The following is a 27,999-nucleotide window of genomic DNA, read 5'->3' as shown; positions in this document are numbered from 1 at the left end:
ACCATTTCCGGTGACTACCTCTTGAAGCTCATCAAGAGAATGCCAAGAGTGTGCAAAGCAGTCATCAAAGCAAAAGGTGGCTACTTTGAAGAACCTAGAATATAACACATATTTTCAGTTGTTTCGCACTTTTTTGTTAAGTATATAATTCCACATGTGGTAATTCATAGTTTTGATGCCTTCAGTGTGAATGTACAATTTTCATAGTCATGTTATTACAGAAAAATCTTTAAATGAGAAGGTGTGTCCAAACTTTTGGTCTGTACTGTAGGAGGCGACGCAGAACAAGGAGGAGCCCCCTGAAACACCATGCCGGCCGCAGGACAGGTAATAGTATGTATTCGCGATAAGGTAGAGCCGCGGACAGTCGTCTGCTCAACTTATTCTCCTCTCAGGTCACAGACGCAGACTTCGCCGGCATGCAGTGTAAAGTGAGCCCCCTGAAACACCATGACGGCCGCAGGACAGGTAATAGTATGTATTCGCGATAAGGCAGAGGCGCGGACAGTCATGTACTCACCTTATTCTCCTCTCAGGTCACAGACGCAGACGTCACCGGCATGCAGTGTAAAGTGAGCCCCCTGAAACACCATGCCAGCCGCAGAACAGGTAATAGTATGTATTCACGATAAGGCAGAGGCGCGGACAGTCGTGTGCTCACCTTATTCTCCTCTCAGGTCACAGACACAGACGTCGCCGGCATGCAGAGTAAAGTGAGCCCCCTGAAACACCATGCCGGCCACAGGACAGGTAATAGTATGTATTCACGGTAAGGCAGAGGTGCGGACAGTCGTGAGCTCACCTTATTCTCCTCTCAGGTCACAGACGCAGACGTTGCCGGCATGCAGAGTAAAGTGAGCCCCCTGAAACACCATGCCGGCCGCAGGACAGGTAATAGTATGTATTCGCGATAAGGCAGAGGCGCGGACAGTCGTGTGCTCACCTTATTCTCCTCTCAGGTCACAGACGCAGACATTGCCGGCATGCAGAGTAAAGTGAGCGCCCTGAAACACCATGCCGGCCTCAGGACAGGTAATAGTATGTACTCACGATAAGTCAGAGGCACGGACAGTCGTGTGCTCACCTTATTCTCCTCTCAGGTCACAGACGCAGACGTCGCCGGCGTGTAGTGTAAAGTGAGCCCCCTGAAACACCATGCCGGTCGCAGCACAGGTAATAGTATGTATTCGCGATAAGGCAGAGGCGCGGACAGTCGTGTGCTCACCTTATTCTCCTCCCAGGTCACAGACGCAGATGTCGCCGGCATGCAGTGTAAAGTGAGCCCCCTGAAACACCATGCCGGCCGCAGGACAGGTAATAATATGTATTCGCGATAAGGCAGAGGCGCGGACAGTCGTGTGCTCACCTTATTCTCCTCCCAGGTCACAGACGCAGACGTTGCTGGCATGCAGTGTAAAGTGAGCCCCCTGAAACACCATGCCGGCCGCAGGACATGTAATAGTATGTATTCACGATAAGGCAGAGGCGCGGACAGTCGTGTGCTCACCTTATTCTCCTCTCAGGTCACAGACGCAGATGTCGCCGGCATGCAGTGTAAATTGAGCCCCCTGAAACACCATGCCGGCCGCAGGACAGGTAATAGTATGTATTCACGATAAGGCAGAAGCGCGGACAGTCGTGTACTCTCCTTATTCTCCTCCCAGGTCACAGACGCAGACGTCGCTGGCATGCAGTGTAAAGTGAGCCCCCTGAAACACCATGTCGGCCGCAGGACAGGTAATAGTATGTTTTCACGATAAGGCAGAGGCGCGGACAGTCGTGTGCTCACCTTATTCTCCTCCCAGGTCACAGACGCAGACGTCGCCGGAATGCAGTGTAAAGTGAGTCCCCTGAAACACCATGCCGGCCGCAGGACAGGTAATAGTATGTATTCAAGATAAGGCAGAGGCGCGGACAGTTATGTGCTCACCTTATTCTCCTCTCAGGTCACAGACTCAGACGTCGCCGGCATACAGTGTAAAGTGAGCCCCCTGAAGCACCATGCCGGCCTCAGGACTGGTAATAGTATGTATTCACGATAAGGCAGAGGCGCGGACAGTCGTGTGCTCACCTTATTCTCCTCTCAGGTCACAGACGCAGACGTCGCCGTCATGCAGAGTAAAGTGAGCCCCCTGAAACACCATGCCGGCCGCAGTACAGGTAATAGTATGTATTCATGATAAGGCAGAGGCGCGGACAGTCGTGTGCTCACCTTATTCTCCTCCCAGGTGACAGACGCAGACGTCGCCGGCATGCAGTGTAAAGTGAGCCCCCTGAAACACCATGTCGGCCGCAGGACAGGTAATAGTATGTATTCACGATAAGGCAGAGGCGCGGACAGTCGTGTGCTCACCTTATTCTCCTCTCAGGTCACAGACGCAGACGTCGCCGGAATGCAGTGTAAAGTGAGCCCCCTGAAACACCATGCCGGCCGCAGGACAGGTAATAGTATGTATTCACGATAAGGCAGAGGCGTGGACAGTCGTGTGCTCAACTTATTCTCTTCTCAGGTCACAGACGCAGACGTCGCTGGCATGCAGTGTAAAGTGAGCCCCCTGAAACACCATGCCAGCCTCAGGACAGGTAATAGTATGTATTCACGATAAGGCAGAGGCGCGGACAGTCGTGTGGTCACCTTATTCTACTCTCAGGTCACAGGCCCAGACGTCGCCGGCATGCAGAGTAAAGTGAGCCCCCTGAAACACCATGCCGGCCTCAGGGCAGGTAATAGTATACTCACGATAAGGCAGAGGCGCGGATAGTCGTGTGCTCACCTTATTCTCCTCTCAGGTCACAGACGCAGACGTCGCCTGCATGCAGTGTAAAGTGATCCCCCTGAAACACCATGCCGGCCGCAGGACAGGTAATAGTATGTATTCACGATAAGGCAGAGGCGCGGACAGTCGTGTGCTCACCTTATTCTCCTCTCAGGTCACAGACGCAGACGTCGCCGGCATGCAGTGTAAAGTGAGCCCCCTGAAACACTATGCCGGCCGCAGGACAGGTAATAGTATGTATTCACGATAAGGCAGAGGCGCGGACAGTCGTGTGCTCACCTTATTCTCCTCTCAGGTCACAGACGCAGACGTCGCCGGCATGCAGTGTAAAGTGAGCCCCCTGAAACACCATGCCGGCCGCAGGACAGGTAATAGTATGTATTCACGATAAGGCAGAGGCGCGGACAGTCGTGAGCTCACCTTATTCTCCTCCTAGGTCACAGACGCAGACGTCGCCGGCATGCAGTGTAAAGTGAGCCCCCTGAAACACCATGCCGGCCGCAGGACAGGTAATAGTATGTATTCGCGATAAGACAGAGGCGCGGACAGTCGTGTGCTCACCTTATTCTCCTCTCAGGTCACAGACGCAAACGTCGCCGGCATGCAGTGTAAAGTGAGCCCCCTGAAACACCATGCCGGCCGCAGGACAGGTAATAGTATGTATTCACGATAAGGCAGAGGCGCGGACAGTCGTGAGCTCACCTTATTCTCCTCCTAGGTCACAGACGCAGACGTCGCCGGCATGCAGTGTAAAGTGAGCCCCCTGAAACACCATGCCGGCTGCAGGACAGGTAATAGTATGTATTCGCGATAAGACAGAGGCGCGGACAGTCGTGTGCTCACCTTATTCTCCTCTCAGGTCACAGACGCAGACGTCGCCGGCATGCAGTGTAAAGTGAGCCCCCTGAAACACCATGCCGGCCGCAGGACAGGTAATAGTATGTATTCATGATAAGACAGAGGCGCGGACAGTCGTGTGCTCACCTTCTTCTCCTCTCAGGTCACAGACGCAGACGTCGCCGGCATGCAGTGTAAAGTGAGCCCCCTGAAACACCATGCCGGCCGCAGGACAGGTAATAGTATGTATTCACGATAAGACAGAGGCGCGGACAGTCGTGTGCTCACCTTATTCTCCTCTGAGGTCACAGACGCAGACGTCGCCGGCATGCAGCGTTAAGTGAGCCCCCTGAAACACCATGCCGGCCGCAGGACAGGTAATAGTATGTATTCACGATAAGACAGAGGCGCGGACAGTCGTGTGCTCACCTTATTCTCCTCTCAGGCCACAGACGCAGACGTCGCCTGTATGCAGTGTAAAGTGAGCCCCCTGAAACACCATGCCGGCCTCAGGACAGGTAATAGTATGTATTCACGATAAGGCAGAGGCACGGACAGTCGTGTGCTCACCTTATTCTCCTCTCAGGCCACAGACGCAGACGTCGCCTGCATGCAGTGTAAAGTGAGCCCCCTGAAACACCATGCCGGCCGCAGGACAGGTAATAGTATGTATTCACGATAAGGCAGAGGCGCGGACAGTCGTGTGCTCACCTTATTCTCCTCTCAGGCCACAGACGCAGACGTCGCCTGCATGCAGTGTAAAGTGAGCCCCCTGAAACACCATGCCGGCCGCAGGACAGGTAATAGTATGTATTCACGATAAGGCAGAGGCGTGGACAGTCGTGTGCTCACCTTATTCTCCTCTCAGGTCACAGACGTCGCCGGCATGCAGTGTAAAGTGAGCCCCCTGAAACACCATTCCGGCCGCAGGACAGGTAATAGTATGTATTCGCGACAAGGCAGAGGCGCGGACAGTCGTGTGCTCACCTTATTCTCCTCTCAGGTCACAGACGCAGACGTCGCCGGCATGCAGTGTAAAGTCAGAGGACGCAAGGAGTGAAGACGATGTCCCCCCGCATCCACGCCACTACTCAAGCCCCTCAACGCTTTCAGATGGACGAAAACCATAGTGAATCCAACATAATGCGGCCGGAGACATCAGTCAATAAATCTAAGGAGCAAAACTCTGGGGTCCTGTGATCATTTTATCAGACGAGATGTGTTTCTCTATTTCTGTAAAAAAAAAAAAAAATCACAAAAACACCACAATAAAATAAACATAAAAAATATAAAAAGAATTAATAAAATAAAGTAAAAATATTATCGAGGGTAAAAAGAAGATATAACCACAATAAAATAACAAAAAGACATTGAAATTGTGGAGAATATTTCTGTATCATAAAGATGATTGTAAGATTTCTCACCTCCTACAAAAAACACTGAATAATATATAAATGACAACTCATAATTAACAGGAATTATCATATGGTATCACACAGCATAGGATTAGATACACGGCTCAGCAGATGGTATCACACAGGATAGGATTAGATACACAGCTCAGCAGACAGTATCACACAGGATAGGATTAGATACACGGCTCAGCAGACAGTATCACACAGGATAGGATTAGATACAGCTCAGCAGATGGTATCACACAGCATAGGATTAGATACACAGCTCAGCAGACAGTATCACACAGCATAGGATTAGATACACCGCTCAGCAGACAGTATCACAGCATAGGATTAGATACACGGCTCAGCAGACAGTATCACAGCATAGGATTAGATACACGGCTCAGCAGATGGTATCACACAGCATAGGATTAGATACACGGCTCAGCAGACAGTATCACAGCATAGGATTAGATACACGGCTCAGCAGATAGTATCACAGCATATGGTTAGATACACGGCTCAGCAGACAGTATCACAGCATAGGATTAGATACACGGCTCAGCAGATAGTATCACAGCATATGATTAGATACACGGCTTAGCAGATAGTATCACAGCATTGGATTAGATACAAAGCTCAGCAGACAGTATCACACAGCATAGGATTAGATACACAGCTCAGCAGATAGTATCACAGCATATGATTAGATACACGGCTCAGCAGACAGTATCACACAGCATAGGATTAGATACATGGCTCAGCAGATAGTATCACAGCATAGGATTAGATACATGGCTCAGCAGACAGTATCACACAGCATAGGATTAGATACACAGCTCAGCAGATAGTATCACAGCATATGATTAGATACACAGCTCAGCAGACAGTATCACACAGCATAGGATTAGATACACGGCTCAGCAGATAGTATCACAGCATATGATTAGATACACGGCTCAGCAGACAGTATCACACAGGATAGGATTAGATACACAGCTCAGCAGACAGTATCACACAGGATAGGATTAGATACACGGCTCAGCAGACAGTATCACATAGGAGAGGATTAGATACACGGCTCAGCAGTTAGTATCACACAGAAGAGGATTAGATACACGGCTCAGCAGACAGTATCACACAGCATAGGATTAGATACACGGCTCAGCAGACAGTATCACACAGGATAGGATTAGATACACGGCTCAGCAGACAGTATCACACAGGACAGGATTAGATACACGGCTCAGCAGACAGTATCACACAGCATAGGATTAGATACACGGCTCAGCAGACAGTATCACACAGGATAGGATTAGATACACGGCTCAGCAGACAGTATCACACAGGAGAGGGTTAGATACACGGCTCAGCAGACAGTATCACACAGGATAGGGTTAGATACACGGCTCAGCAGACAGTATCACACATGAAAGGGTTAGATACACGGCTCAGCAGACAGTATCACACAGAATAAGATTAGAAACACGCCTCAACATACAATATCACACAGGACAGGATTAGATACACGGCTCAGCATACAGTATCACACAGGGCAGGATTAGATACACGGCTCAGCAGATAGTATCACACAGGATAGGATTAGATACATGGCTCAGCATACAGTATCACACAGGATAGGATTAGATACACAGCTCAGCAGACAGTATCACACAGGATAGGATTAGATACACGGCTCAGCAGACAGTATCACATAGGAGAGGATTAGATACACGGCTCAGCAGTTAGTATCACACAGAAGAGGATTAGATACACGGCTCAGCAGACAGTATCACACAGGACAGGATTAGATACATGGCTCAGCAGACAGTATCACACAGGATAGGATTAGATACCCGGCTCAGCAGACAGTATCACACAGGACAGGATTAGATACATGGCTCAGCAGACAGTATCACACAGAAGAGGATTAGATACACAGCTCAGCAGACCGTATCACACCGAAGAGGATTAGATACACGGCTCAGCAAACAGTATCACACAGGAAGGGATTAGATACAAAGCTCAGCAGACAGTATCACACAGGAGAGGATTAGATACACGGCTAAGCAGTTAGTATCACACAGGATATGATTAGATACATGGCTCAGCATACAGTATCACACAGGATAGGATTAGATACACGGCTCAGCAGATAGTATCACACAGGATAGGATTAGATACATGGCTCAGCAGACAGTATCACATAGGAGAGGATTAGATACACGGCTCAGCAGACTGTATCACACAGGAGAGGATTAGATACATGGCTCAGCAGACAGTATCACATAGGAGAGGATTAGATACACGGCTCAGCAGACAGTATCTCACAGCATAGGATTAGATACACGGCTCAGCAAACGGTATCACACAAGAGAGGATTAGATACACGGCTCAGCAGTTAGTATCACACAGGAGAGGATTAGATACACGGCTCAGCAGACTGTATCACACAGGATAGGATTAGATACACGGCTCAGCAGACAATATCAGACAGGAGAGGATTAGATACACGGCTCAGCAGACAGTATCACACAGGATAGGATTAGATACATGGCTCACCAGACAGTATCACACAGGAAGGGATTAGATACAAGGCTAAGCAGTAAGTATCACACAGGATAGGATTAGATACACGGCTCAGCAGACAGTATCACACAGGATAGGATTAGATACACGGCTCAGCAGACAGTATCACATAGCATAGGATTAGATACACGGCTCAGCAGACAGTATCACACAGGATAGGATTAGATACACGGCTCACCAGACAGTATCACACAGGAAGGGATTAGATACAAGGCTAAGCAGTAAGTATCACACAGGATAGGATTAGATACATGGCTCAGCAGACAGTATCACACAGGAAGGGATTAGATACAAGGCTAAGCAGTAAGTATCACACAGGATAATATTAGATACACAGCTCAGCAGACAGTATCATACAGGATAGGATTAGATACACGGCTCAGCAGACAGTATCACACAGGAGAGGATTAGATACACGGCTCAGCAGACAGTATCACATAGGAGAGGATTAGATACACGGCTCAGCAGTTAGTATCACACAGGAGAGGATTAGATACACGGCTCAGCAGACTGTATCACACAGGATAGGGTTAGATACACGGCTCAGCAGACAGTATCAGACAGGAGAGGATTAGATACAAGGCTCAGCAGACAGTATCACACAGCATATGATTAGATACACAGCTCAGCAGACGGTATCACACAGCATAGGATTAGATACACAGCTCAGCAGATAGTATCACACAGGATAGGATTAGATACACGGCTCAGCAGACAGTATAACACAGGATAGGATTAGATACACGGCTCAGCAGACAGTATCACACAGGATGTGATTAGATACACGGCTCAGCAGACAGTATCACACAAGATAGGATTAGATACCCGGCTCAGCAGACAGTATCACACAGGACAGGATTAGATACACAGCTCAGCAGAAAGTATCACACAGGATAGGATTAGATACACAGCTCAGCAGACAGTATCACACAGGAGAGGATTAGATACACGGCTCAGTAGACAGTGTCACACAGGATAGGATTAGATACACAGCTCAGCAGACAGTATCACACAGGACAGGATTAGATACACAGCTCAGCAGACAGTATCACACAGGACAGGATTAGATACACAGCTCAGCAGACAGTATCACACAGGAGAGGATTAGATACACGGCTCAGTAGACAGTGTCACACAGGATAGGATTAGATACACGGCTCAGCAGACAGTATCACACAGGACAGGATTAGATACACAGCTCAGCAGACAGTATCACACAGGATAGGATTAGATACACGGCTCAGCAGACAGTATCACACAGGACAGGATTAGATACACAGCTCAGCAGACAGTATCACACAGGACAGGATTAGATACACAGCTCAGCAGACAGTATCACACAGGACAGGATTAGATACACAGCTCAGCAGACAGTATCACACAAGATAGGATTAGATACCCGGCTCAGCAGACAGTATCACACAGGACAGGATTAGATACACAGCTCAGCAGACAGTATCACACAGGACAGGATTAGATACACAGCTCAGCAGACAGTATCACACAGGAGAGGATTAGATACACGGCTCAGTAGACAGTGTCACACAGGATAGGATTAGATACACGGCTCAGCAGACAGTATCACACAGGACAGGATTAGATACATGGCTCAGCAGACAGTATCACACAGGATAGGATTAGATACACGGCTCAGCAGACAGTATCACACAGGACAGGATTAGATACACAGCTCAGCAGACAGTATCACACAGGACAGGATTAGATACACAGCTCAGCAGACAGTATCACACAGGACAGGATTAGATACACAGCTCAGCAGACAGTATCACACAGGAGAGGATTAGATACACGGCTCAGCAGACGGTATCACACAGGAGAGGATTAGATACACGGCTCAGCAGACAGTATCACACAGGACAGGATTAGATACACAGCTCAGCAGACAGTATCACACAGGACAGGATTAGATACACGGCTCAGCAGACAGTATCACACAGGAGAGGATTAGATACACAGCTCAGCAGACAGTATCACACAGGATAGGATTAGATACACTGCTCAGCAGACAGTATCACACAGGACAGGATTAGATACATGGCTCAGCAGACATTATCACACAGGATAGGATTAGATACACGGCTCAGCAGACAGTATCACACAGGACAGGATTAGATACATGGCTCAGCAGACAGTATCACACAGGATAGGATTAGATACACAGCTCAGCAGACAGTATCACACAGGACAGGATTAGATACACGGCTCAGCAGACATTATCACACAGGATAGGATTAGATACACGGCTCAGCAGACAGTATCACACAGGACAGGATTAGATACATGGCTCAGCAGACAGTATCACACAGGATAGGATTAGATACACGGCTCAGCAGACAGTATCACATAGGATAGGATTAGATACACAGCTCAGCAGACAGTATCACACAAGATAGGATTAGATACACAGCTCAGCAGACAGTATCACATAGGATAGGATTAGATACACGGCTCAGCAGACAGTATCACACAGGATAGGATTAGATACCCGGCTCAGCACACAGTATCACACAGGATAGGATTAGATACACGGCTCAGCAGACAGTATCACACAGGACAGGATTAGATACATGGCTCAGCAGACAGTATCACACAGGATAGGATTAGATACACGGCTCAGCAGACAGTATCACATAGGATAGGATTAGATACACAGCTCAGCAGACAGTATCACACAAGATAGGATTAGATACACAGCTCAGCAGACAGTATCACATAGGATAGGATTAGATACACGGCTCAGCAGACAGTATCACACAGGAGAGGATTAGATACACGGCTCAGCAGACAGTATCACACAGGACAGGATTAGATACACAGCTCAGCAGACGGTGTCACAAAGCATAGGATTAGATACACGGCTCAGCAGACAGTATCACACAGAATAGGATTAGATACACGGCTCAGCAGACAGTATCGCACAGCATAGGATTAGATACACGGCTCAGCAGACGGTATCACACAGCATAGGATTAGATACACAGCTCAGCAGATAGTATCACACAGGAGAGGGTTAGATACACGGCTCAGCAGACATTATCACACAGGATAGGATTAGATACACGGCTCAGCAGACAGTATCACACAGGACAGGATTAGATACATGGCTCAGCAGACAGTATCACATAGGATAGGATTAGATACACAGCTCAGCAGACAGTATCACACAGGACAGGATTAGATACATGGCTCAGCAGACATTATCACACAGGATAGGATTAGATACACGGCTCAGCAGACAGTATCACACAGGACAGGATTAGATACATGGCTCAGCAGACAGTATCACACAGGATAGGATTAGATACACGGCTCAGCAGACAGTATCACATAGGATAGGATTAGATACACAGCTCAGCAGACAGTATCACACAAGATAGGATTAGATACACAGCTCAGCAGACAGTATCACATAGGATAGGATTAGATACACGGCTCAGCAGACAGTATCACACAGGATAGGATTAGATACACGGCTCAGCAGACAGTATCACACACGATAGGATTAGATACACGGCTCAGCAGACAGTATCACACAGGACAGGATTAGATACACAGCTCAGCAGACGGTGTCACAAAGCATAGGATTAGATACACGGCTCAGCAGACAGTATCACACAGAAGAGGATTAGATACACAGCTCAGCAGACAGTATCACACAGCATAGGATTAGATACACGGCTCAGCAGACAGTATCACACAGGATAGGATTAGATACACAGCTCAGCAGATAGTATCGCACAGCATAGGATTAGATACACGGCTCAGCAGACAGTATCACACAGGATAGGATTAGATACACTGCTCAGCAGACAGTATCACACAGGATAGGATTAGATACACAGCTCAGCAGATAGTATCGCACAGCATAGGATTAGATACACGGCTCAGCAGACAGTATCACACAGCATAGGATTAGATACACGGCTCAGCAGACAGTATCGCACAGCATAGGATTAGATACACGGCTCAGCAGACAGTATCACACAGGATAGGATTAGATACACAGCTCAGCAGATAGTATCACACAGGAGAGGATTAGATACACGGCTCAGCAGACAGTATCACACAGGATAGGATTAGATACCCGGCTCAGCAGACAGTATCACACAGGAAAGGATTAGATACACGGCTCAGCAGACAGTATCACACAGGACAGGATTAGATACATGGCTCAGCAGACAGTATCACACAGAAGAGGATTAGATACACAGCTCAGCAGACAGTATCACACAGGAAGGGATTAGATACAAGGCTCAGCAGACAGTATCACACAGGATAGGATTAGATACACGGCTCACCAGACAGTATCACACAGGAAGGGATTAGATACACGGCTAAGCAGTTAGTATCACATAGGATATGATTAGATACATGGCTCAGCATACAGTATCACACAGGATAGGATTAGATACACGGCTCAGCAGATAGTATCACACAGGATAGGATTAGATACACGGCTCAACAGACGGTATCACATAGGAGAGGATTAGATACACGGCTCAGCAGACGGTATCACATAGGAGAGGATTAGATACACGGCTCAGCAGTTAGTATCACACAGGAGAGGATTAGATACACGGCTCAGCAGTTAGTATCACACAGGAGAGGATTAGATACACGGCTCAGCAGACTGTATCACACAGGAGAGGATTAGATACACGGCTCAGCAGACAGTATCACACAGCATAGGATTAGATACACAGCTCAGCAGACAGTATCACACAGGATAGGATTAGATACACAGCTCAGCAGACAGTATCACACGGGATGGGATTAGATACACGGCTCAGCAGACGGTATCACATAGGAGAGGATTAGATACACGTCTCAGCAGTTAGTATCACACAGGATAGGATTAGATACACGGCTCAGCAGACAGTATCAGACAGCATAGGATTAGATACATGGCTCAGCAGACGGTATCACACAGGATAGGATTAGATACACGGCTCAGCAGACGATATAACACATGAGAGGGTTAGATACACGGCTCAGCAGACAGTATCACACAGGATAGGATTAGATACACAGCTCAGCAGTTAGTTTCACACAGGATAGGATTAGATACACGGCTCAGCAGACAGTATCACACAGGAGAGGGTTATATACACGGCTCAGTAGACAGTATCACACAGGATAGGATTAGATACACGGCTCAGCAGACAGTATCACACAGGACAGGATTAGATACACGGCTCAGCAGTTAGTTTCACACAGGATAGGATTAGATACACGGCTCAGCAGACAGTATCACACAGGATAGGATTAGATACACGGCTCACTAGACAGTATCACACAGGAGAGGATTAGATACACGGCTCAGCAGACAGTATCACACAGGAGAGGGTTAGATACACGGCTCAGCAGACGGTATCACACAGGATAGGATTAGATACACGGCTCAGCAGACAGTATCACAGGATAGGATTAGATACACGGCTCAGCAGACAGTATCACACAGGATAGGATTAGATACACTGCTCAGCAGACGGTATCACACAGGATAGGATTAGATACACCGCTCAGCAGACGGTATCACACAGAAGAGGATTAGATACACAGCTAAGCAGACAGTATCACACAGAAGAGGATTAGATACACGGCTCAGCAGACAGTATCACACAGGAGAGGATTAGATACACGGCTCAGCAGACAGTATCACAAAGGACAGAATTAGATACACAGCTCAGCAGACAGGATCGCACAGGAGAGGATTAGATACACAGCTCAGCAGACAGTATCACACAGCATAGGATTAGATACACGGCTCAGCAGACAGTATCACACAGCATAGGATTAGATACACAGCTCAGCAGATAGTATCACACAGGAGAGGATTAGATACATGACTCAGCAGACAGTATCACACAGGATAGGATTAGATACACGGCTCAGCAGACAGTATCACACAGGATAGGATTAGATACACGGCTCAGCAGACAGTATTACACAAGATAGGATTAGATACACGGCTCAGCAGACAGTATGACACAGGACAGGATTAGATACACAGCTCAGCAGAAAGTATCACACAGGAGAGGATTAGATACATGACTCAGCAGACAGTATCACACAGGATAGGATTAGATACACGGCTCAGCAGACAGTATCACACAAGATAGGATTAGATACCCGGCTCAGCAGACAGTATGACACAGGACAGGATTAGATACACAGCTCAGCAGAAAGTATCACACAGGATAGGATTAGATACACAGCTCAGCAGACAGTATCACACAGGAAAGGATTAGATACACAGCTCAGCAGACAGTATCACACAGGATAGGATTAGATACACAGCTCAGCAGACAGTATCACACAGGATAGGATTAGATACACAGCTCAGCAGACAGTATCACACAGGATAGGATTAGATACACGGCTCAGTAGACAGTATCACACAGGAGAGGATTAGATACACGGCTCAGTAGACAGTGTCACACAGGATAGGATTAGATACACGACTCAGCAGACAGTATCACACAGGACAGGATTAGATACACAGCTCAGCAGACAGTATCACAGAGGAGAGGATTAGATACACAGCTCAGCAGACAGTATCACACAGGATAGGATTAGATACACGGCTCAGCAGACAGTATCACACAGGACAGGATTAGATACACAGCTCAGCAGACAGTATCACACAGGACAGGATTAGATACACAGCTCAGCAGACAGTATCACACAGGAGAGGATTAGATACACAGCTCAGCAGACAGTATCACACAGGACAGGATTAGATAAACAGCTCAGCAGACAGTATCACACAGGAGAGGATTAGATACACAGCTCAGCAGACAGTATCACACAGGATAGGATTAGATAAACAGCTCAGCAGACAGTATCACACAGGAGAGGATTAGATACACGGCTCAGCAGACAGTATCACACAGGACAGGATTAGATACACAGCTCAGCAGACAGTATCACACAGGACAGGATTAGATACACAGCTCAGCAGACAGTATCACACAGGAGAGGATTAGATACACAGCTCAGCAGACAGTATCACACAGGATAGGATTAGATACACGGCTGAGCAGACAGTATCACACAGGACAGGATTAGATACACGGCTCAGCAGACAGTATCACATAGGATAGGATTAGATACACAGCTCAGCAGACAGTATCACACAGGACAGGATTAGATACACGGCTCAGCAGACAGTATCACACAGGACAGGATTAGATACATGGCTCAGCAGACAGTATCACACAGGATAGGATTAGATACACGGCTCAGCAGACAGTATCACACAGGACAGGATTAGATACACAGCTCAGCAGACAGTATCACACAGGACAGGATTAGATACATGGCTCAGCAGACAGTATCACACAGGACAGGATTAGATACATGGCTCAGCAGACAGTATCACATAGGATAGGATTAGATACACAGCTCAGCAGACAGTATCACACAGGACAGGATTAGATACATGGCTCAGCAGACAGTATCACACAGGATAGGATTAGATACACGGCTCAGCAGACAGTATCACATAGGATAGGATTAGATACACAGCTCAGCAGACAGTATCACACAAGATAGGATTAGATACACAGCTCAGCAGACAGTATCACATAGGATAGGATTAGATACACGGCTCAGCAGACAGTATCACACAGGATAGGATTAGATACACGGCTCAGCAGACAGTATCACACAGGATAGGATTAGATACATGGCTCAGCAGACAGTATCACACAGGACAGGATTAGATACACGGCTCAGCAGACAGTATCACACAGGAGAGGATTAGATACACGGCTCAGCAGACAGTATCACACAGGAAGCGATTAGATACACGGCTCAGCAGATAGTATCACACAGGAAGGGATTAGATACAAGGATCAGCAGACAGTATCACACAGGAAGGGATTAGATACACGGCTCAGCAGACAGTATCACACAGGAAACGATTAGATACACGGCTCAGCAGACAGTATCACACAGGAAGCGATTAGATACACGGCTCAGCAGATAGTATCACACAGGAGAGGATTAGATACACGGCTCAGCAGACAGTATCACACAGGACAGGATTAGATACACGGCACAGCAGACAGTATCACACAGGAGAGGATTAGATGCACGGCTCAGCAGACAGTATCACACAGGATGGGATTAGATACACGTCTCAGCAGACAGTATCACACAGGATGGGATTAGATACACAGCTCAGCAGACAGTATCACACAGGAGAGGATTAGATGCACGGCTCAGCAGACAGTATCACACAGAATAGGATTAGATACACGGCTCAGCAGACAGTATCACACAGGATAGGATTAGATACACGGCTCAGCACACAGTATCACACAGGATAGGATTAGATTCACGGCTCAGGAGACGGTATCACACAGGAGAGGATTAGATACACTGAGCAGCAGATAGTATCATACAGGATAGGATTAGATACACGGCTCAGCAGACGTTATCACACAGGATAGGATTAGATACACGGCTCAGCAGAGAGTATCACACAGGATAGGATTAGGTACACGGCCCAGCAGATAGTATCACACAGGATAGGATTAGATACACGGCTCAGCAGACAGTATCACACAGCATAGGATTAGATACACGGCTCTGCAGACAGTATCGCACAGGATAGGATTAGATACACGGCTCAGCAGACAGTATCGCACAGCATAGGATTAGATACACAGCTCAGCAGACGGTATCACACAGCATAGGATTAGATACACAGCTCAGCAGATAGTATCACACAGGAGAGGATTAGATACACAGCTCAACAGACAGTATCGCACAGGATAGGATTAGATACACAGCTCAGCAGATAGTATCACACAGGAGAGGATTAGATACACGGCTCAGCAGACATTATCACACAAAATAGGATTAGATACACGGCTCAGCAGACAGTATCACACAGGATAGGATTAGATACACGGCTCAGCAGACAGTTTCACACAGGAATGGATTAGATACACGGCTCAGCAGACAGTATGACACAGGGCAGGATCAGATACACGGCTCAGCAGACAGTATCACACAGGAGACGATTAGATACACGGCTCAGCAAACAGTATCACACAGGATAGGATTAGATACCCGGCTCAGCAGACAGTATCACACAGGATAAGATTAGATACACGGCTCAGCAGACAGTATCACACAGGATAGGATTAGATACACGGCTCAGCAGACAGTATCACACAGGATAGAATTAGATACACGGCTCAGCAGACAGTATCACACAGGATAGGATTAGATACACAGCTCAGCAGACAGTATCACACAGGATAGGATTAGATACTTGGCTCAGCAGACAGTATCACACAGGATAGGATTAGATACACAGCTCAGCAGACAGTATCACACAGGATAGGATTAGATACACAGCTCAGCAGACAGTATCACACAGGACAGGATTAGATATATGGCTCAGCAGACGGTATCACACAGGATAGGATTAGATACACGGCTCAGCATACAGTATAACACAGGAGAGGATTAGATACACGGCTCAGCAGACAGTATCACACAGAAGAGGATTAGATACACAGCTCAGCAGGCGGTATCACACAGGATAGGATTAGATACACAGCTCAGCATACAGTATCAAACAGGATGGGATTAGATACACGGCTCAGCAGACAGTATCACATAGGAAGCGATTAGATACAAGGCTCAGCACACAGTATCACACAGGAAGCGATTAGATACGCGGCTCAGAAGACAGTATCACACAGGATGGGATTAGATACACGTCTCAGCAGACAGTATCACACAGGAGAGGATTAGATACACGGCTCAGCAGACAGTATCACACAGAATAGGATTAGATACACGGCTCAGCAGACAGTATCACACAGGATAGGATTAGATATACGGCTCAGCACACAGTATCACACAGGATAGGATTAGATACACGGCTCAGCAGACAGTATCACACAGGAGAGGGTTAGATACACAGCTCAGCAGACAGTATCACACAGTATAGGATTAGATACACGGCTCAGCAGACAGTATCACACAGGATAGGATTAGATACACGGCTCAGCAGACGGTATCACAAAGGATAGGATTAGATACACGGCTCAGCAGACAGTGTCACACAGGATAGGATTAGATACACAGCTCAGCAGACAGTATCACACAGGATAGGATTAGATATACGGCTCAGCAGACAGTATCACACAGGATAGGATTAGATACACGGCTCAGCAGACGGTATCACACAGGATAGGATTAGATACACGGCTCAGCAGACAGTATCACACAGGAGAGGGTTAGATACACAGCTCAGCAGACAGTATCACACAGGATAGGATTAGATACACGGCTCAGCAGACAGTATCACACAGGATAGGATTAGATACACGGCTCAGCAGACGGTATCACAAAGGATAGGATTAGATACACGGCTCAGCAGACAGTGTCACACAGGATAGGATTAGATACATGGCTCAGCAGACAGTATCACACAGGAGAGGATTAGATACACAGCTCAGCAGATAGTATCACACAGGAGAGGATTAGATACACAGCTCAGCAGACAGTATCACACAGGATAGGATTAGATACACGGCTCAGCAGACAGTATCACACAGGATAGGATTAGATACACGGCTCAGCAGACGGTATCACACAGGATAGGATTAGATACACGGCTCAGCAGACAGTATCACACAGGATAGGATTAGATACACGGCTCAGCAGACAGTATCACACAGGATAGGATTAGATACACGGCTCAGCACACAGTATGACACAGGATAGGATTAGATACACAGCTCAGCAGACGGTATTACAGAGGATAGGATTAGATACACGGCTCAGCAGATGGTATCACACAGGATAGGATTAGATACACGGCTCAGCAGACAGTATCACACAGCATAGGGTTAGATACACGTCTCAGCAGACAGTATCACACAGGATAGGATTACATACACGGCTCAGCAGACAGTATCACACAGGATAGGATTAGATACACGGCTCAGCAGACAGTATCACACAGGAGAGGGTTAGATACACGGCTCAGCAGACAGTATCACACAGGAGAGGGTTAGATACACGGTTCAGCAGACAGTATCACACAGGAGAGGATTAGATTCACAGCTCAGCAGACAGTATCACACAGGATAGGATTAGATACACGGCTCAGCAGATAGTATCACACAGGAGAGGGTTAGATACACGGCTCAGCAGACAGTATCACACAGGAGAGGATTAGATACAGCTCAGCAGACATTATCACACAGGATAGGATTAGATACACGGCTCAGCAGATAGTATCACACAGGAGAGGGTTAGATACACGGCTCAGCAGACAGTATCACACAGGATAGGATTAGATACATGGCTCAGCAGACAGTATCACACAGGATAGGATTAGATACACGGCTCAGCAGACAGTGTCACACAGGAGAGGATTAGATACACGGCTCAGCAGACAGTATCACACAGGATAGGATTAGATACATGGCTCAGAAGACAGTATCACACAGGAGAGGATTAGATACATGGATCAGCAGACAGTATCACACAGGAGAGGATTAGATACACGGCTCAGTAGACAGTATCACACAGGATAGGATTAGATACACGGCTCAGCACACAGTATCATACAGCATAGGATTAGATACACGGCTCAGCACACAGTATCACACAGGATAGGATTAGATACACGGCTCAGCAGACGGTATCACACAGGATAGGATTAGATACACGGCTCAGCAGACAGTATCACACAGGATGGGATTAGATACATAGTTCAGAAGACAGTATCACACATGAGAGGATTAGATACACGGCTCAGCAGACAGTATCACACAGGATAGGATTAGATACATAGTTCAGAAGACAGTATCACACGTGAGAGGATTAGATACACGGCTCAGCAGACAGTATCACACAGGATAGGATTAGATACACGGCTCAGCAGACAGTATCACACAGGATGGGATTAGATACACGGCTCAGCATACAGTATCACACAGGACAGGATTAGATACACGGCTCAGCAGACAGTATCACACAGGATAGGATTAGATACACGGCTCAGCAGACAGTATCACACAGGATGGGATTAGATACACAGCTCAGCATACAGTATCACACAGGATACGATTAGATACACAGCTCAGCAGACAGTATCACACAGGATAGGATTAGATACACGGGTCAGCAGACGGTATCACACAGGATAGGATTAGATACATGGCTCAGCAGACAGTATCACACAGGATAGGACTAGATACACGGCTCAGCAGACAGTATCACACAGGATAGGATTAGATACACAGCTCAGCAGACAGTATCACACAGGATAGGATTAGATACACGGCTCAGCAGACAGTATCACACAGGATAGGATTAGAAACACAGCTCAGCAGACAGTATCACACAGGATAGGATTAGATACACGGCTCAGCAGACAGTATCACACAGGAGAGGGTTAGATACACGGCACAGCAGACAGTATCACACAGGATAGGATTAGAAACACGGCTCAGCAGACAGTATCACACAGTATAGGATTAGATACACTGCTCAGCACACAGTATCACACAGGAGAGGATTAGATACACGGCTCAGCACACAGTATCACACAGTATAGGATTAGATACACGGCTCAGCAGACAGTGTCATACAGGAGAGGATTAGATACACGGCTCAGCAGACAGTATCACACAGGATAGGATTAGATACACGGCTCAGCAGACGGTATCACACAGGATAGGATTAGATACACTGCTCAGCAGACAGTATCACACAGGATAGGATTAGATACATGGCTCAGCAGACAGTATCACACAGGATAGGATTAGATACACGGCTCAGCAGACAGTATCACACAGGATAGGATTAGATACACGGCTCAGCAGACAGTATCACACAGGACAGGATTAGATACATGGCTCAGCAGACAGTATCACACAGGACAGGATTAGATACACGGCTCAGCAGACAGTATCACACAGGACAGGATTAGATACACGGCTCAGCAGACAGTATCACACAGGACAGGATTAGATACACGGCTCAGCAGACAGTATCACACAGGACAGGATTAGATACACGGCTCAGCAGACAGTATCACACAGGAGAGGGTTAGATACACGGCTCAGCAGACAGTATCACACAGGAGAGGGTTAGATACACGGTTCAGCAGTCAGTATCACACAGGATAGGATTAGATACACGGCTCAGCAGCCAGTATCACACAGGATAGGATTAGATACCGCTCAGCAGACAGTATCACACAGGATAGGATTAGATACACAGCTCAGCAGAGAGTATCACACAGGATAGGATTAGATACACGCTCACCAGATGGTATCACACAGGATAGGATTAGATACACGGCTCAGCACACAGTATCACACAGGATAGGATTAGATACACGGCTCAGCAGACGGTATCACACAGGATAGGATTAGATACACGGCTCAGCAGACAGTATCACACAGGATAGGATTAGATACACGGCTCAGCAGACGGTAACGCACAGGATAGGATTAGATACACGGATCAGGAGACAGTATCACACAGGATAGGATTAGATACACGGCTCAGCAGACGGTATCACACAGGATAGGATTAGATACACAGCTCAGCAGACGGTATCACACAGGATAGGATTAGATACACGGCTCAGCAAACAGTATCACACAGGATAGGATTAGATACACGGCTCAGTAGACAGTATCACACAGGAGAGGGTTAGATACACGGCTCAGCAGACAGTATCACACAGAAGAGGATTAGACACACAGCTCAGCAGACGGTATCACACAGGATAGGATTAGATACACGGCTCAGCAGACAGTATCACACAGGATAGGATTAGATACACGGCTCAGCAGACAGTATCACACAGGATAGGATTAGATACACGGCTCAGCAGACAGTATCACACAGGAAAGGATTAGATACACAGCTCAGCAGACAGTATCACACAGGATAGGATTTGATACACGGCTCAGCACACAGTATCACACAGGATAGGATTTGATACACGGCTCAGCACACAGTATCACACAGGATAGGATTAGATACACGGCTCAGCAGACAGTATCACACAGGATAGGATTAGATACACGGCTCAGCATACAGTATCACACAGAAGAGGATTAGATACACAGCTCAGCAGACCGTATCACACCGAAGAGGATTAGATACACGGCTCAGCAGACAGTATCACACAGGAAGCGATTAGATACAAGGCTCAGCAGACAGTATCACACAGGAAGGGATTAGATACAAGGATCAGCAGACAGTATCACACAGGAAGGGATTAGATACACGGCTCAGCAGACAGTATCACACAGGAAGGGATTAGATACACGGCTCAGCAGACAGTATCACACAGGAAGCGATTAGATACACTGCTCAGCAGATAGTATCACACAGGAAGGGATTAGATACACGGCTCAGCAGACAGTATCGCACAGGAAGGGATTAGATACACGGCTCAGCATACAGTATCAAACAGGATGGGATTAGATACACGGCTCAGCAGACAGTATCACACAGGAAGGGATTAGATACAAGGATCAGCAGACAGTATCACACAGGATAGGATTAGATACACGGCTCAGCAGACAGTATCACACAGGAAGCGATTAGATACACGGCTCAGCAGATAGTATCACACAGGAGAGGATTAGATACACGGCTCATCAGACAGTATCACACAGGAAGGGATTAGATACAAGGATCAGCAGACAGTATCACACAGGAAACGATTAGATACACGGCTCAGCAGACAGTATCACACAGGAAGCGATTAGATACACGGCTCAGCAGATAGTATCACACAGGAGAGGATTAGATACACGGCTCATCAGACAGTATCACACAGGACAGGATTAGATACACGGCACAGCAGACAGTATCACACAGGATAGGATTAGATACACGGCTCAGCAGACAGTATCACACAGGAGAGGATTAGATACACGGCTCAGCAGACAGTATCAAACAGGAGAGGATTAGATACATGGCTCAGCAGATATTATCACACAGGATGGGCTTAGATACACAGCTCATCAGACAGTATCAAACAGGAGAGGATTAGATACATGGCTCAGAAGACAGTATCACACAGGATGGGATTAGATACACGTCTCAGCAGACAGTATCACACAGGAGAGGATTAGATGCACGGCTCAGCAGACAGTATCACACAGGATGGGATTAGATACACGTCTCAGCAGACAGTATCACACAGAATAGGATTAGATACACGGCTCAGCAGACAGTATCACACAGGATAGGATTAGATACACGGCTCAGCAGACGGTATCACACAGGATAGGATTAGATACACGGCTCAGCAGACAGTATCACACAGGATAGGATTAGATACATGGCTCAGCAGACAGTATCACACAGGATAGGATTAGATACACGGCTAAGAAGACGGTATCACAAAGGACAGGATTAGATACACGGCTCAGCAGACAGTATCACACAGGAGAGGGTTAGATACACGGCTCAGCAGACAGTATCACACAGGATAGGATTAGATACACGGCTCAGCAGACAGTATCACACAGGATAGGATTAGATACACGGCTCAGCAGACGGTATCACAAAGGATAGGATTAGATACACGGCTCATCAGACAGTGTCACACAGGATAGGATTAGATACACGGCTCAGCAGACAGTATCACACAGGAAAGGGTTAGATACACAGCTCAGCAGACAGTATCACACAGGAGAGGATTACATACACAGCTCAGCAGATAGTATCACACAGGAGAGGATTAGATACACAGCTCAGCAGACGGTATCACACAGGAGAGGGTTAGATACACGGCTCAGCAGACGGTATCACACAGGAGAGGATTAGATACACGGCTCAGCAGACGGTAACACACAGGATAGGATTAGATACACGGCTCAGCAGACGGTATCACAGAGGATAGGATTAGATACACGGCTCAGCAGACGGTATCACACAGGATAGGATTAGATACACGGCTCAGCAGACAGTATCACACAGGATAGGATTAGATACATAGCTCAGCAGACAGTATCACACAGGAGAGGGTTAGATACACGGCTCAGCAGACAGTATCACACAGGAGAGGGTTAGATACACGGCTCAGCAGACAGTATCACACAGGATAGGATTAGATACATGGCTCAGCAGACAGTATCACACAGGAGAGGATTAGATACACGGCTCAGCAGACAGGATCACACAGGATAGGATTAGATACACGGTTCAGCAGACAGTATCACACAGGATAGGATTAGATACATGGCTCAGCAGACAGTATCACACAGGAGAGGATTAGATACACGGCTCAGCAGACAGTATCACACAGGATAGGATTAGATACACGGCTCAGCAGACAGTATCACACAGGATAGGATTAGATACACGGCTCAGCAGACAGTATCACACAGGAGAGGATTAGATACACGGCTCAGCAGACAGTATCACACAGGAGAGGATTAGATACACGGCTCAGCAGACAGTATCACACAGGATAGGATTAGATACAGCTCAGCAGACATTATCACACAGGATAGGATTAGATACACGGCTCAGCAGACAGGATCACACAGGATAGGATTAGATACACGGCTCAGCAGACAGTATCACACAGGTTAGGGTTAGATACACGGCTCAGCAGACGGTATCACAAAGGATAGGATTAGATACACGGCTCAGCAGACAGTATCACACAGGATAGGATTAGATACATGGCTCAGCAGACAGTATCACACAGGAGAGGGTTAGATACACGGCTCAGCAGACAGTATCACACAGGAGAGGGTTAGATACACGGCTCAGCAGACAGTGTCACACAGGAGAGGATTAGATACACAGCTCAGCAGACAGTATCACACAGGAGAGGATTAGATACATGGATCAGCAGACAGTATCACACAGGAGAGGATTAGATACATGGATCAGCAGACAGTATCACACAGGATAGGATTTGATACACGTCTCAGCAGACAGTATCACACAGGAGAGGATTAGATACACGGCTCAGCAGACAGTGTCACACAGGAGAGGATTAGATACACGGTTCAGCAGACAGTATCACACAGGAGAGGATTAGATACACGGCTCAGCATACAGTATAACACAGGAGAGGATTAGATACACGGCTCAGCAGACAGTATCACACAGGATAGGATTAGATACACGGCTCAGCAGATAGTGTCACACAGGAGAGGATTAGATACACAGCTCAGCAGACCGTATCACACCGAAGAGGATTAGATACACGGCTCAGCATACAGTATCAAACAGGATGGGATTAGATACACGGCTCAGCAGACAGTATCACACAGGAAGCGATTAGATACAAGGCTCAGCAGACAGTATCACACAGGAAGGGATTAGATACAAGGATCAGCAGACAGTATCACACAGGATAGGATTAGATACACAGCTCAGCAGACAGTATCACACAGGAAGGGATTAGATACACGGCTCAGCAGACAGTATCACACAGGAAGGGATTAGATACACGGCTCAGCAGACAGTATCACACAGGAAGGGATTAGATACACGGCTCAGCAGACAGTATCACACAGGAAGCGATTAGATACACTGCTCAGCAGATAGTATCACACAGGAAGGGATTAGATACACGGCTCAGCAGACAGTATCGCACAGGAAGGGATTAGATACACGGCTCAGCATACAGTATCAAACAGGATGGGATTAGATACACGGCTCAGCAGACAGTATCACACAGGAAGCGATTAGATACAAGGCTCAGCAGATAGTATCACACAGGAAGGGATTAGATACACGGCTCAGCAGACAGTATCGCACAGGAAGGGATTAGATACACGGCTCAGCATACAGTATCAAACAGGATGGGATTAGATACACGGCTCAGCAGACAGTATCACACAGGAAGCGATTAGATACAAGGCTCAGCAGACAGTATCACACAGGAAGGGATTAGATACTAGGATCAGCAGACAGTATCACACAGGAAGGGATTAGATACAAGGCTCAGCAGACAGTATCACACAGGAAGGGATTAGATACAAGGATCAGCAGACAGTATCACACAGGAAGGGATTAGATACAAGGATCAGCAGACAGTATCACACAGGAAGGGATTAGATACACGGCTCAGCAGACAGTATCACACAGGAAACGATTAGATACACGGCTCAGCAGACAGTATCACACAGGAAGCGATTAGATACACGGCTCAGCAGATAGTATCACACAGGAGAGGATTAGATACACGGCTCATCAGACAGTATCACACAGGACAGGATTAGATACACGGCACAGCAGACAGTATCACACAGGAGAGGATTAGATGCACGGCTCAGCAGACAGTATCACACAGGACAGGATTAGATACACGGCACAGCAGACAGTATCACACAGGAGAGGATTAGATACACGGCTCAGCAGACAGTATCACACAGGATGGGATTAGATACACGTCTCAGCAGACAGTATCAAACAGGAGAGGATTAGATACATGGCTCAGCAGATATTATCACACAGGATGGGCTTAGATACACGGCTCAGCAGACGGTATCACACAGGATAGGATTAGATACACGGCTCAGCAGACAGTATCAAACAGGAGAGGATTAGATACGCGCTCAGAAGACAGTATCACACAGGATGGGATTAGATGCACGGCTCAGCAGACAGTATCATACAGGATGGGATTAGATACGCGCTCAGCAGACAGTATCACACAGGATGGGATTAGATACACGTCTCAGCAGACAGTATCACACAGAATAGGATTAGATACACGGCTCAGCAGACAGTATCACACAGGATAGGATTAGATACACGGCTCAGCAGACGGTATCACACAGGATAGGATTAGATACACGGCTCAGCAGACAGTATCACACAGGATAGGATTAGAAACACGGCTCAGCAGACAGTATCACACAGGATAGGATTAGATACACGGCTCAGAAGACGGTATCACAAAGGACAGGATTAGATACACGGCTCAGCAGACAGTATCACACAGGAGAGGGTTAGATACACAGCTCAGCAGACAGTATCACACAGGATAGGATTAGATACACGGCTCAGCAGACAGTATCACACAGGAAAGGGTTAGATACACAGCTCAGCAGACAGTATCACACAGGAGAGGATTAGATACACGGCTCAGCAGACAGTATCACACAGGAAAGGGTTAGATACACAGCTCAGCAGACAGTATCACACAGGATAGGATTAGATACACGGCTCAGCAGACAGTATCACACAGGATAGGATTAGATACACGGCTCAGAAGACGGTATCACAAAGGACAGGATTAGATACACGGCTCAGCAGACAGTATCACACAGGAGAGGGTTAGATACACAGCTCAGCAGACAGTATCACACAGGATAGGATTAGATACACGGCTCAGCAGACAGTATCACACAGGATAAGATTAGATACACGGCTCAGCAGACAGTATCACACAGGATAGGATTAGATACACGGCTCAGCAGACGGTATCACACAGGATAGGATTAGATACACGGCTCAGCAGACAGTATCACACAGGAAAGGGTTAGATACACAGCTCAGCAGACAGTATCAAACAGGAGAGGATTAGATACACAGCTCAGCAGATAGTATCACACAGGAGAGGATTAGATACACAGCTCAGCAGACGGTATCACACAGGAGAGGGTTAGATACACGGCTCAGCAGACGGTAACACACAGGATAGGATTAGATACACGGCTCAGCAGACGGTATCACAGAGGATAGGATTAGATACACGGCTCAGCAGACGGTATCACACAGGATAGGATTAGATACACGGCTCAGCAGACATTATCACACAGCATAGGAATAGATACACGGCTCAGCAGACAGTATCACACAGGATAGGATTAGATACATGGCTCAGCAGACAGTATCACACAGGAGAGGGTTAGATACACGGCTCAGCAGACAGTATCACACAGGAGAGGGTTAGATACACGGCTCAGCAGACAGGATCACACAGGATAGGATTAGATACACGGTTCAGCAGACAGTATCACACAGGATAGGATTAGATACACGGCTCAGCAGATAGTATCACACAGGATAGGATTAGATACACGGCTCAGCAGATAGTATCACACAGGAGATGGTTAGATACACGGCTCAGCAGACAGTATCCCACAGGATAGGATTAGATACACGGTTCAGCAGACAGTATCACACAGGATAGGATTAGATACATGGCTCAGCAGACAGTATCACACAGGATAGGATTAGATACATGGCTCAGCAGACAGTATCGCACAGCATAGGATTAGATACACGGCTCACCAGACAGTATCACACAGGAGAGGATTAGATACACAGCTCAGCAGACAGTATCACACAGGAGAGGATTAGATACATGGATCAGCAGACACTATCACACAGGA

The 27,999-nt window shown here is 47.1% G+C and overlaps 1 pseudogene; it reads left to right on the top strand.

Moving 5' to 3' along the window:
• Positions 1-591: 591 nt before the first annotated feature.
• The window catches only part of LOC141242533 (sialidase-3-like), a 41,264-nt pseudogene continuing 13,856 nt past the window's right edge, over positions 592-27,999 (top strand).

This window comes from Phyllobates terribilis, unplaced genomic scaffold, assembly GCF_046119375.1.
Source record: "Phyllobates terribilis strain yellow unplaced genomic scaffold, ASM4611937v1 Scaffold_2__4_contigs__length_985480577, whole genome shotgun sequence".
Taxonomy (NCBI): Eukaryota; Metazoa; Chordata; class Amphibia; order Anura; family Dendrobatidae; genus Phyllobates; species Phyllobates terribilis.
The sequence above is the reverse complement of the archived record's forward strand: the minus strand, read 5'-3'. Positions and strand labels throughout refer to the sequence as shown.